General features: G+C 49.0%; 1 protein-coding gene across 4 annotated transcripts in view; it reads left to right on the forward strand.

The window, feature by feature from the left end:
• Positions 1-12,558, forward strand: part of ADA (adenosine deaminase) — a 108,863-nt gene that overhangs the window by 25,547 nt on the left and 70,758 nt on the right. The window contains exon 1 of one of the 4 annotated variants that reach the window (XM_036824884.1): positions 1,061-1,181. The exons of 2 other annotated variants lie outside the window; for them this stretch is intronic. The gene's annotated coding sequence lies outside the window, so the exon portion shown is untranslated. Of the gene's footprint in view, positions 1-1,060; positions 1,182-12,558 lie in introns of those variants that run through there. One more of the 4 variants, XM_036824889.1, reaches the window with a different exon arrangement.

Here is a 12,558-nt window from a genome sequence, read left to right on the forward strand (position 1 = left end):
TTCCCGTCTCCACCTGTGCTCGCGGTAACTGTATTCCTAGAAATTCTCCAGATTAACTTCCATGTAGAAGAGGTTTATTAAAGGATAAGAAATTAAAATGTGCTCATTTGAAGCTTACCTGCATAGTATTAAAATTCAGCAGTCACCACAACAATTGTTTAGAATGTACACCAATAAAAGATATTTTCAGGATGTAGCATTTTCCAACTGACATTATTTAGATTTGCCAGTGCATGGTGATAACAAAAAGCAGACTTTTTTAATCATCAATTTTGTCTTTAAATTCTCTATGGACAATGTACCCCTTTTATTGTCTGTACCCAGGGAAAACCACTCCCCCATCCTATCCTTTCTAGGGTCACTGGTTTTAATAACAATGAAAGAGATTGTGTATTGAGCACCCAGTGGGAGCTAGCCCTGTACTAAGTACATTTTATAAAAAGTGGTGTTTCTAATCTTCACAGTCCATGCCTTAAAAAAAAAAAAAAAGAAATGAAGTTCAGAGAGGTTAAATAAGTTGTCTAAGGTCACACAGCTGGAAAACAGAGGCAGATTTTCAGTGAAGGTTCATATGACTCCAAAACCTATGTTGTGGTTATTTATTTTTGCTACTGCTCAAAGACGTCTCTGTGGCACATATTTTTTTAAATTGAGGGGTAACATAAACAGAAATGCCTACAGTGCAGTAGTCTTAAGTGTACATCTCAACAACTCTTCACATATGTACACACCCCTGTAACCACCACCCAGGTCAAGATACATTTCAAGAAAGTTCCTCATGCCTCTTCCAAGACTATACTCTCTGCCTCCAAGGTACAAGGTACTCCCAAGGTACTATTCTGACCTCTGTTACCACTGATTAGTATTCCTGGGAGGAACAGTTTTGAACCACTTCTTCCTCTAAGACAAGAAGGAAGACCAGAGAAACTAGGAGGCGAGGAGGAGGTGGAGAGAGGCACATTGCTCACAGCGATATCGTATCAGAGGAGGAGTCCCTCCCCCACCAGTGAGGGGGTGAGGCCGGGCGTGCTTTCCAAGGGGAGAGAAGGAAACTCGGACAGCGCTTCCCAGAGAGGCAACAAGACGCCAGTGGAAGTGTTGCCTCCTGCCGGGAGGGGCCCCTCGGATTCAGAGCATGTGTTTTTGCTTGGAACTTGTTCTCTCTAAATAACTGAAGATGGGTGAGTGTGGACAGCGGGCGGCCCTGGGACCTGGCCAGTTCAGGAAGCCCGCGGGTTGGCAAGCAGGGCGTCGGGTGATGAGTGTGAGTGATGAACCGTCCGTACGTGTTCAAAGGATTGAAAGTCCGCGGCAGGAGCTGCCACTGTGCTGACTGATTACTGTGGTTCAGGCCCTCAGACTGCCAAGTTTGGCGCTAGAGGGATGAGATAGTCCAGGGAACTCATGAGTCTTTTGGCTGCTGCTATAGCGCGGCCCCCGCCCCCCCCCCGTAAGACCCTAGAATGAGCACTGTTGCTCTTTGCACTACTGGAAGCAAATTTCAGGCTCGTAAGCCAAAAAGTTCCCACTTCAAATCCTGGCTCCCTCAGTGACTTACAGCCCTGGGACTTGGATGCAAAAACAAAGGTGCTAAGGCAACAAACTTTAAGGAGCTCTCACTGTCAGGTGCTGACCTTGCACTTGTAGGACCTGGAGAGTGAGTGCCTCCTTAAGAGTGAGGCATCCAGGGCACAAAATGAGATTATGGTAGGAACTCAATAAATATGGGTTGACTAGCTAAATGACAATGTCCTATCCCAGTGTATTAATTGGGGTACATTAAGCTATGCTGAGGTCACAAATAAACTCCCAAATCTCAGTGACTTAACCCAACAAAGGTTTATTTTTGGTTGCAAATGGTCCAGTGGAGCTGGGCAGGTCTCCTCCATCTTTGAGCTGCCTCTTCTCAAATCATCCTTCCCTACTCAAACGTGTGCCCTGATGCATCAGCATAATTCAGTTGCTTGTTTGAAGTGAAGAATTTCAGACCCCCCACCCAGAATCAGGATCTGCATTTTAATGAGACCCCCAGTTGATGTGTATGCACATAACCATTTGTGAATCACCGTTCTCGACCAGTGGTCTCCAAGGTCATCTTAGAGAAGAGGGGCGGCTAAGGCACACTGGCCCTTCACTGCCTCAAACTGGAAGTGATGATGCCCATCTCTTCTGCTCATATTTTATTGGCCAGAACTAGTCGCATGACCCCCAAACTTGACTGCAAGGGAGGCTGGGAAACCGATCTTTCTCTGTGTGTCCATGAAGAGGAATCCGAGTGAGAGACATATGACATGTCGTATGACATTGCTTCTCTGGCCTTCGGTTTCTGCATTTTTTGTTCGTTTGTTTGTTTCAAGGCAGCCTTCTTGCTCTTTCATACCTGGGTCAGGCCTAACATTTTAGGGTCTAGGAAATGCATCTGAAAAGTGAAACTCGGGAAACACATCTAGATCAGGGCACAGCATATGGGAGGCAGGAAAAAATGTCTGCAGTCGCAAGGATGAAGCCAGTTTCAGCCATTCACAGCTTGTCAGCTCCCTCCATGCCTTCCTCCTTCGTGTTCATTGCACATCTACATGCCAAGTCCTGTGCAAGAAGCTGTAGAGGTTGGGGAGGGAGGGATGTGAATAAATGCCCAACACTGGGACCTCACTGTTGTTACACTAGGTAGTGGGGACAGAGAAACCCAAAACAGACCCTGACCCAAACAGGGCTGGGAGTGAGCAGGGTCAGTGCTCCCGGGGCTGGATATACCCGCGTGAGAGGGGACCGCTGTACTCTGGGAAGATCAAGAATCAGTCACTTGAAAATCCCAGCTCTGACACTTGCTTCGTGGCTGTGTGTAAGTGCCCTCATCTCTCTGGGCCTCTGTTTCCCCTTTTTGGAAATTGAGATCTATGGCAGAGCCTGAGGGATGCCCGTTTCAATATCCTTTCTCCCCTCCTTCCTTCATAATTGAACCCTGATTTTATTTGGGGTGGCAGTGCACTCAGCTTTGCGGCTAGGCATGGCCATGTGACCAGGTCCCAGCAGTAAGATATAAGCAGAAGTGCTGTGTGCAAATTCTGGGAAGGCTCCTGAAAGGGAAGGGCATCCCTTTTGTCCCAGCACCACCACTCCTCACTTTCTCCTGCTCCAGTCAGTCGTCAGATGTGATGGTGAAGCTTGACAGCCATCTTGGACCATGAGGGTATCTTGAAGATGGACCTCAGGTGCAGAGAAAAGAAGAGGAGAAATAGAGAAAGCCTGGATTCTGATGACATCAGAGCTGTGCCATACGCACCCTGGACTCCACCTATAGATTCCATTCACATGATTAAAAAAATAGCATACGTATTATATATAAGAATACTCTTAGAATATTAACATAATAATAATATTATATATGTTATTCTGTATGCATATATTGGGTTGGCCAAAAAGTTCGTTCGGGATTTTCCGTAACATCTTCTGTAATTTTTGGCCAACTCAATAATATATGCATGTTTATGCCCCCTTGGTTAAGCCACCATTGTTCTGAGTATTGCTGGTGTAAAAGTGTTAATTGAGTTTTGTTATTGATCATGCATCTAGCAAACTTGCCAAACTCTCTTACTTGTTCTGATACGTTGTCAGCTTATTTAGTTAGTTTTTCAAGGTAAAGGATCACACCGTCTACAATGAACAGTTTTATCTCTTCTCTTCCAATCCTACACCTCTTATTTTCTCTCCTTTTAGCTGTAGCCTGACTTTGGCACTTTGTGTTAAGCAGTAACAGTGATAATGCACATTTTTGGCTTGTTCCTGATCCTGACATGCACATGAAGTTTCTCCACTAGGAATCATATTTTCTGGAGGTTTTTGATATTAATATCTCTACCAAAGGAAGGAACTTCTCTTATATGTTCCCAGTCTGCTAAGATTTTTAAAAAATCATAAATACCTAAGGATCTTATCAAAAGCTTTTTCTGCATCAATTGACATAATCATTGGATTTTTTTTTTCCTTGATCAAACGATGCAGTGAATCACACTGGTGGATTTTCTGATGTTGATGCATTTCTGGGATAAATTCTTCCTGATGGTGAGGTATTATCATTATTTTAACACATTGCTGAATTTAGTCCACTAATATTTTAGTTAGTATTTTCCGTCCTGTATTCATAAGTGAAATGGGCTTACAGTTTTCTTTTATTGTATTGTCTTATCTGGTTTTGGCAACCAAGATGACGCTTGTCTAATGAAGTAAGCTCAGTTGGCTTTTGGGGGCTTGTGGAGGAGCTACTTGTATAAGCTAGACATTAACTGTTTCTTAAAAATTCAACAGAACTCACCTGTAAAAATGTCTGGGTCTGATTTGGGAGAGTATGAGGGCTCTGACTACCAATTCAGTTTCTATAATACTGATTGACTTCTTTAAATTCTCTCTTTCTTCTTGGGCCAATCTTTTGGCATCTTATAACTCTCTAGAAGTGTATCCATTTTCCCTAAGCTTTCAAATTCATGACTATATAACTGCTATATAACTATATAACAATAGTTTTAAAGTTACTTTTAATCCTTAAGTCAATATTATTCTCCTTTTTCACTCTATATTTTTACTTTATTTATTTGCATCTTATCTCTTTTGTCATGATCAATCTTGTCAGGACTCTGTCTCGTATTAATTTCATCCCAGAAGCAGCTTTGGGTCCTGCTGTACTTCCATATTCTTCTTTTGTTCTCTAGTTCATTGATTCGCTCCCGGAAGGTGTTCTGTTATGTGCAGCTGAACCTTATTTTTGTCCTTGCAATACTGAGTCGTTCCACATCTTCAGCAAGGTCACCTCCATCAGGAAGGTCCAGAGAGGGGGTCCAGCCAATGGCCATGACTTGCCCAAGTCTGGGTTCCTGCCCCAGAATGCGAGGCTCCATCTCTTCCAGACTGGCAGCCCTCACACTGCCCCTGCCTCTGGGCATGTTGGGAGGGGCTAATGGGAGAATTGCTGCTGCCGCCTGCTCCTCTGTCCTGTAAATAGCCAGCCCGCAGGCGCCCCTCTATGGCCTCTTCTTCCGCACATTCCTCAGTCTGGGCAGGAGTTCAGAGGTCTGCTCCTGGCCCTGAGATCCCAGGTGTCACGATGAGCTTCCCCTCCCGCATCCCCAGGACAGCTGCGGGGCTTGAACTGTTTAACACTTGGCTTCAGTCTGAGCTGGCGGGGTTCTGCGTGCAGGGACTGATGTGGTCCCCCCAAGGAGGGGTGGGACGTGTGCTCTCAGCACACGCATGTGACTGTCTCTGCATACACCACTGTGAGCTGGGGTTCCTGGCAAGGAAGTGGTCCTCATTTGCTGGGTGAAGGGGTTGGGGCAGGAGCTATGCCGAGGATGCAGCTGGTGAGGCAAAGATAAGCCAGCTGGGGAGTCGGAGGAGGTCACGATGGGACATGGGCTTTCCAGATTGGCATGAGGGTTTATTTACAGAAATCGAATGCCAGGGAAAAGGCACTGAAACTGGCACATGTTAGATGCTAGATATTTATATTTGTTGCATAAATGAATACATGAATGAGTGAATTGGGGGACCCAAGCTTTAATCCCAGCTCTGTTGCTGTACATTCTTGGGGAAGTTCCGCTTTAATCCCAGCCCTGTTGCTGTACATTCTTGGGGAAGTTCCTCGGCCTTTCTTGGCCTCAATTTCCTCATCTGTAAAATGGGAGAGGGATGAATTCCATATTTTATAGTGCCTCTTTCTCTAGGGATTTCTGTTTCTATGCCTGGGAACATTTCTGGAGTGGCAGCTCTGACCTGGATGGAAGTATGCAGGCTGGGCCCTCAAGAATGCAGAGTTCTGAAATGTCAGAAGCAGAGGTGGGTCCTATAGATTCTCTGATGTCTGAATAATTACCAAAGTTCAGGAGATCCCATTGAGTTGGAACTAGTTGGTCAGGAGGAACCAGGCACCAGGGCAGAAGTGGCTTTGCTTTTGGCCAGACATCCCTTGGAGGAGGCAGATAACAGGTTAGGTTACTGCTTCCCCATCCAAGAGCCCCTTCATCATTCAGGATATCCAGTCTCCAGGAACTTACTTCTCACTGTCTGAGCCCCTACAGGTGCCATTATCTGTCTAATCCATCCATCCATCCATTTATCTATCAATCCATCTGCCCATCCACTGATTCATTTGTTTACCTGTCCATTCATCCATTCATCTGTTTATCCACCTATCCATCCATTTGTCCATCCATCCATCCATCCATCCATCCATCTGTACATTCATACACCCATGCATTCATTCAACAAACACTGAATGTAGTGGGCCATGCCCTGATATGAAATAAATAATAAAAAGCAAGGTCTCTGCCCACAATGAATTCACAGACTAGAGGGGAAGATAGAGACAAGCAAAGAGATGCTGACAGCAGAGTAAGTGGGGAGTACCAGGCACTGAGGGCAATGAGAAGAGGACCCAGCCTGGGAGGTGGGAGAGGAGGCTTTGGAAGTCTTATTGGAGGAGGTGACATCCGAGATGAATCTTGAAGCAAGAGTAGGAGTCTAGGCAAAAAGGCAACACAGGGAGACAGAGAGAACAGAGGCCTGAAAGCAATGTGAGAGCAGGGGTGTCTGGGGCGCTGTGAGTAGCTGAGTCCGGATGAAGCCTGGAGGCCTGGTGGGAGGTGAGGGAGATGAGGCTGGAGAGGCCTGGCCTGTGTTGGTTGGGGAGGACACTTGTGACTGGGGTGGGAATAGGGGCCGAGAACTTGGGGTATCCAGGGACCATCTGGAGGTGTAGAAAAGCTCTGGGTCAGGCATCAGAATGCCAGCTTCCTTCCTCCCTCTCCCCTGAGTGACCTCAGGCAAGTTACCTCACCTCTCTGGGCCTCGGTCCCCCTGCTGTGACAACCCTGTGACAGGGTTGCCCTTTGTGGCCTCTTGGGACCCTTCCAGCTCTGAGGACGTCCTTGAGTTACATGCGGTCAGCAAAACCAGTAACCGCATGAACATCTGGCCTGGCCTGAGGAGCAAGTTAATTGTTCCCAGCCCCTGTGCATGTCGAGGGGGGGAGCGCCTTGGTTAGGGGGGCCCTGGTGAGGGGTGGCCCCTGTGGGGCTCCCCGTCCTGGGATGACAGGATGTGCTGAGCAGGGAGTGAGTCACCAACCAACCATCAGCTTGGGCCCCAGGGTTCCCAGGCGCGGGAGGGGGGCCCCATCCCCTGCTGCTCGCTGCCCAGAGCCCCCTTCTCAAGCCAGCAGACCCTTGTTCAGAAGAAAATCCCATTTGAAACTCTAATAATTAGAACAGGCCCAAAGAAAGTTGTTTGGGATAAATCAGAGGGTGGGAGCCCTTGTCTGGGGCTCTGGACCCTCTCCCACTCCTCGGCAGCCCCTGAGGCCCTAACCAAGGAGCCCCTTTGAGTTCAAGGGTCCAAACATCCTCAGGAGGGGAGATTGGGACCCAGAGGGGGAAGGGGCTGACGCTGGGGTCACGCATCATGTTGCCTTGCTCCTCTCCTCCCTGGGCTCTGACCGCGCTTCCCCAGCCCTGGAGGACGGGGACTAGAACAAGCACCTCAGCGCAAACATCACAGCTTCTCGGTGGCACCATAGGGAACGTGGGCTAGAGGTGTGCTCTGCCCCAGACAAGACCCCAGCAGGTTTTGCCTTCATCTCTGGGCCTGTGTCTCCCCAGCTCTACAGTGGGAAGGCCGGTGAGAGATTAGAAACAACTAGCATTGATGGAAGGCTTACTGTGTACCAGGCATGAATTTAATCCTCACAGCAACCCTCTAAAGGATGCATCATTATTATCCTCGTTTCACAGATGGGGAAACTGAGGCACCAAGAAGTTAAATAGCTTGCCCACGTTCACGTAACAGGTAGGAGGCAGAGCTGGGATCTGAACCCAGGTAGCTGGCCCCTGAGTCCTGGCTCTTATCCACTGTGCTGTACTGCCTCTTGAAAGATGGCTTGGAAGCATCTTCCGGTCCCTACTGTCTGGGATTCAGACAGTGAGCTAGAAGTGGTTCAGAGGGAAGGGAGAAACTCAGTCACATCCTGGCTCTGTCGCTTGCTGTGTGACTTTGGGTGAGTCACTTCACCTCTCTGGGCCTCTGCTTCCAAGCAGGGATGCTGTGAGAATTGAAGGGCTGGGGTAGAATTGCCTTCAGGGATGGCACACTCACTGGGACTGATGGTCCTTCAGTCTTCACCCACGGCCCCTTCCTTGTAGCCACTGTCTCGGTGGGGAGAGGCAGTGGCCACAGTTGAGACTTTCCCTTCCATCTCCAAGCTGCCTGGCTGGGTCTCCAGGAGAAGTTGTTTCCCTAACCTCCCAACCCCTCAGAAAGGACCAACAGGGTTGGTTCCAGCTACACCCTCCCTCTTGGCTCAGAGCCCAAAACCTGTCCCCTTAGAGGCCAAGTCCTCCTCTGACACCCAGGTGGGCATATGAGCTGCCCAGGCTATGGTGAGGGGCGTCTAACCAGCTCCCAAGAACCTAAGTGGGTGCAAGTGGGACAGAGAGGCCCTGATACTCCATCCCATCAGCGCCACCAGCCCCCGAACAAAACACTTCATTACTGGAAGCCCAGCCAGGCAGAGGGGGTGGAAGTGACCATGTGGCAGGAAACCGTGCAGGGCCAGCCAGGCCTCAGCCCTCGAAGCCAGCAGCCGTGGACTGACCATGCGGGTTTGGCTCACTGGGGTGTTTACGGAAACGCTGGCCCTGAGGCCGGCCTAGCTGCTGGCCTGGGATCCCCTGAGTCACCCCCAGGCCTCAGAGTGCCAGCTTGGCAGGGGACATCAAAGGCTGCAGCTGAGGCCTTGTTTTCCTCCACAGCCCACCTGGGGAGTGGAAAGTTGAGAAGCCCGGCAGTCAGTAAGTGGTGGAGACGGGCAAGGTCTTCAGATCACGCCCTTTCTGGACCCTGCTGGAAAGCGGCATCAACTCGGGAGAGGTGTGGAGCAAGTGGCCTCTGGAGCTGGGCTGCCTGGGTTCAAATCCTGGCTGCACCCCTCTCTGGCTATATAACTCAGGGTAGTTTGCTTAACTTTTCTGAGCCTCAGTTTGCCTATCTGTAAAATGGGGATGTGATAATAGTACATACTTTCCAAGGATAATGACATGATTTCATATTTGTAAAGTGCTTAGAGCAGTGGCTATCACACACTCAGTGCCATAAGTGTTTGCTACAGAAATCGTTTCAATTTAAATATTATTTGTTGAGCCTCCAGGCCATGATTGAGGAGCTAAAGTTATGGAGGTACATCAGATTTAGATCCTGCCCAGGTCAAGGTGAGGGATGGAGGTTGGAGGATTAGGAGGTTGGGAGGGGGGTGATTTCCCTGATGACAGTCACGATGGTAACTAATGGGTGAATGTCTGCCTCCCCAGCCTCTGTTTTTAAGAACTGGGTCCACATGAGTCCATTCACGGCTCTATCCCAGTGACCAGCACAGAGACTGGCACCAGGTGGGTACTTAAGCCTGATGTGGAATGCGTGGGTGAACACCTGATGCTTTTTGAGCCCTGACCGTGGTACTGGCACTGAGCCCAGAGCATTACGTGCACGGCCCCCTTCCTGTCCCTCAGTGCCCCAGTGGAGAAAGTCGGATCATTCTTTCTGTGTTCAGAGAAGCAAACTGAAGCCCAGCTGGTAGGTGGCAGAGCTGGGACTGAACTCACGTCTAAGTTCAAAACCTGCCTTTTAATTTTTTTTTAATTAATTTATTTTATTTTATTTATTTTTGGCTGCATTGGGTCTTCGTTGTGGTGAGCGGGGGCTACTCTTCGTTGCGGTGTGCAAGCCTGTCACTGTGGTGGCTTCTCTTGTTGCGGAGCACAGATTCTAGGCGCACAGGCTTCAGTAGTTGTGGCACGTGGGCTCAGTAGTTGTGGCTCGTGAGCTCTAGAGCGCAGGCTCAGTAGTTGTGGTGCACGGGCTTAGTTGCTCCGCCGCATGTGGGATCTTCTGGGACCAGGGCTCGAACCCTTGTCCCCTGCATTGGCAGGCGGATTCTTAACCACTACACCACCAGGCAAGCCCAAAACCTGCCTTTTAAAACACTAAGCTACCTCTTGTCTTCCCCAGATGCCAGCGTGGCATCAAATTGCACAGTCCCCCTCAGGCCTGGGAGTTCAGAGTTGTGCCATTTACACACCTCATTCCTGCCCGAGAAGATCCAGAAGGATCTTGGGGGAAGGAGGACATTCTAGGCAGAGGGACCCCCCTGTGGAAAGGCAAAAAGGCAGGACCAGCCCTCTGCACTAGTCTCCGCAAATAGCCTTGAATGCCAGGAAAGTATTTAGATGATCCTGTGGCGAGGGAGTTCCCAAAACGTCCTGAGCAAAGCTTGTACAAGGCCAGATGCACAAGCACTCTGGTGGCCAGGATGGAAGATGAATTACCAAGGAAGGGGGTCAGAGGCAGGGAGAAAATGAATTTGTACAAATAAAACTCAGCATCATTCCTGAGCTGTCTCCCGCACGTTGAAACTTACCTACCCTGTGTTCCACCTCATCCAGAGCAGTGTGTGCGTGCCTTGGGGGCCCAGGGCCTGGGCATAGAGCAACCAGGCTTAGGGTCCTTGGAGCCCAGAAGCATGCCTTCCTCCCCACCCATCCAGCCCCTGCAATGACGTCCTTTTGGGTTAATCCCATTTTGGCCACAATGGCTGCTAGCAGAGGGAGGAGGCACAGAAGATAAAGGTGATTGGGGTCAAGTGCCCACAAGACCCTTAGCAGCCAAGCCTCAGCCCCCAGCCCACCTAGGATGCAGACAAATAAGTGTTCAGATCTTGGACCTACCATATACTTGGACCTACCTGACTTGGTGCCTTGAGGTCTTCCTCATTCATAACATACAGACAATAATACATGAGAGGGCTGTTGTGAGGATTGACCGAGATCTCAACGTGAGGCAAGTAGCACAGCACTGGTCCAGAGTGAATGCTGGATAAATATGAGATCAATGTCATTATTATCACAGCCTGGAGGCAGAAGCCACTCTCTGGCCTGGGAAGAACTCAGAAACCGCCTGTTGTGGCTTGATAATGCCCAGAGGGCATCTGGGACATCCCTCTGTCCCAGGTACCAGGGACCTGACTTAGCTCAGGGGGGTCGGTCTCCCCCAGTGGCCTTTGGGGCCCCTGCCTGGAGCCATCTATTTGCTCCATCACGTGAGTTGTGGGATTAGATCATCTTGGTGTGTGTGTACTTTAACGAGGCTCTCACCCTCAGGCTACTGCAAGTGCAGGGTCAGCACCTGAGAGCCAGCACCTCCTTAAATGCTATGCTCTGGGCACCTGGCTTGCCTCACCCTAGCCCCGGATCTGTGCGAGGTTGGGATAGTAGTTATCCCCATTTGATAGATGTGAAAACTGAGCTTTCCCCAGATTGGGCACCTGTCCAATGTCACACAACTGGGGAGGAAGAGGCAGACCCCGGTCTCTTTGCTTTTGAAGTCTAGGGCTCCATTTACCCTGAGGACCTGCCTCCCAGCCTAGGATGGAGGGACTCAGTCCATCTCCCCAGAAGGCCCAGCAACCTGAAGAGAAGCCTAGAATCGGCCTCCTCTGCTGGCCAGGGCCACTGGGAACGCTGGCCTGCAGGGTGGAGGCTTGGATATTTCTCTACACATTCCTAGGGGTTAAGTCTGGGGACCCAGGCTCCCGGCATCAGCCATCACGTTCCCCAGAAGGAATCTCTATTCATAACAAACCCCAAAGGTCATTTGTCTGGGAAGGAGCCTTCTATCTCCTCCCCAGGGAGGGAGAGAGGGCCCCAGCCTTTAGGGAGACCACCTGGGTTCCCAGTGGGGCTGCCCTGCTTCTGGCTGGCCTGTGAACCCCTCTGGGTCTCATCTGTGGATGGTGTCTGGATGGGACAGGTGGACAGAGAGGATGAATGAACATCCCATTTGAAGCAGCCCCTAGAGAGATAAGAATGTGTGGACTCTGGACTCAGCCTGTCTGAGCTCAAATTTCCTTTCACTCCCTCCTAGCTGTGTGGCCTTAGGCAAGTTACTTTACCTCTCTGTACCTCAGTTTCCTCTGCTGTAAAACAGGAATAATAATAATACCTACTGCATAGGGTTGGTATGAGGATTAAATGCGATTCATTCATTCAACAACTGTTTATTGGAGATCTACCAGCTTCCGGGCAGTGAGTAATATGGCAACAAGTAAAAGAGACAAAACTCCCTACCTTCAAGTTTTTAAAGAGGAAGTAGCATGACGAATATTATTTTCTTTAGAAAATGCTGGCACCAAAAAAATAAAGCAAATATGATAAAATGTTAACAGTTGTTAAATCTAGATGATGGGCAAATGGCAAATGGGTGTTCATCATCTGTATTCTATGCTTTTGTGAATGTTTGAAGTTTTTTTTATAAATACAAGGAAAGAAAGGAAAAAAGAAGAAGAAGTAAGAGAATGAAAGGTAGAAAGAAACAAGAGAGGGAGGAGGGAGGGAGAAATCGTTGCCCTTTTGAAACTTAAAATCAAGTGGGGGAAATAGACAATAAATAAATAAGTATAATAGGCTGCATCAGTTAGTAATTTGGAGAAAAAGAAAGAAGAGGGATCAGGCATTCGCAGGG

This window comes from Balaenoptera musculus, chromosome 15, assembly GCF_009873245.2.
Source record: "Balaenoptera musculus isolate JJ_BM4_2016_0621 chromosome 15, mBalMus1.pri.v3, whole genome shotgun sequence".
Classification (NCBI taxonomy): Eukaryota; Metazoa; Chordata; class Mammalia; order Artiodactyla; family Balaenopteridae; genus Balaenoptera; species Balaenoptera musculus.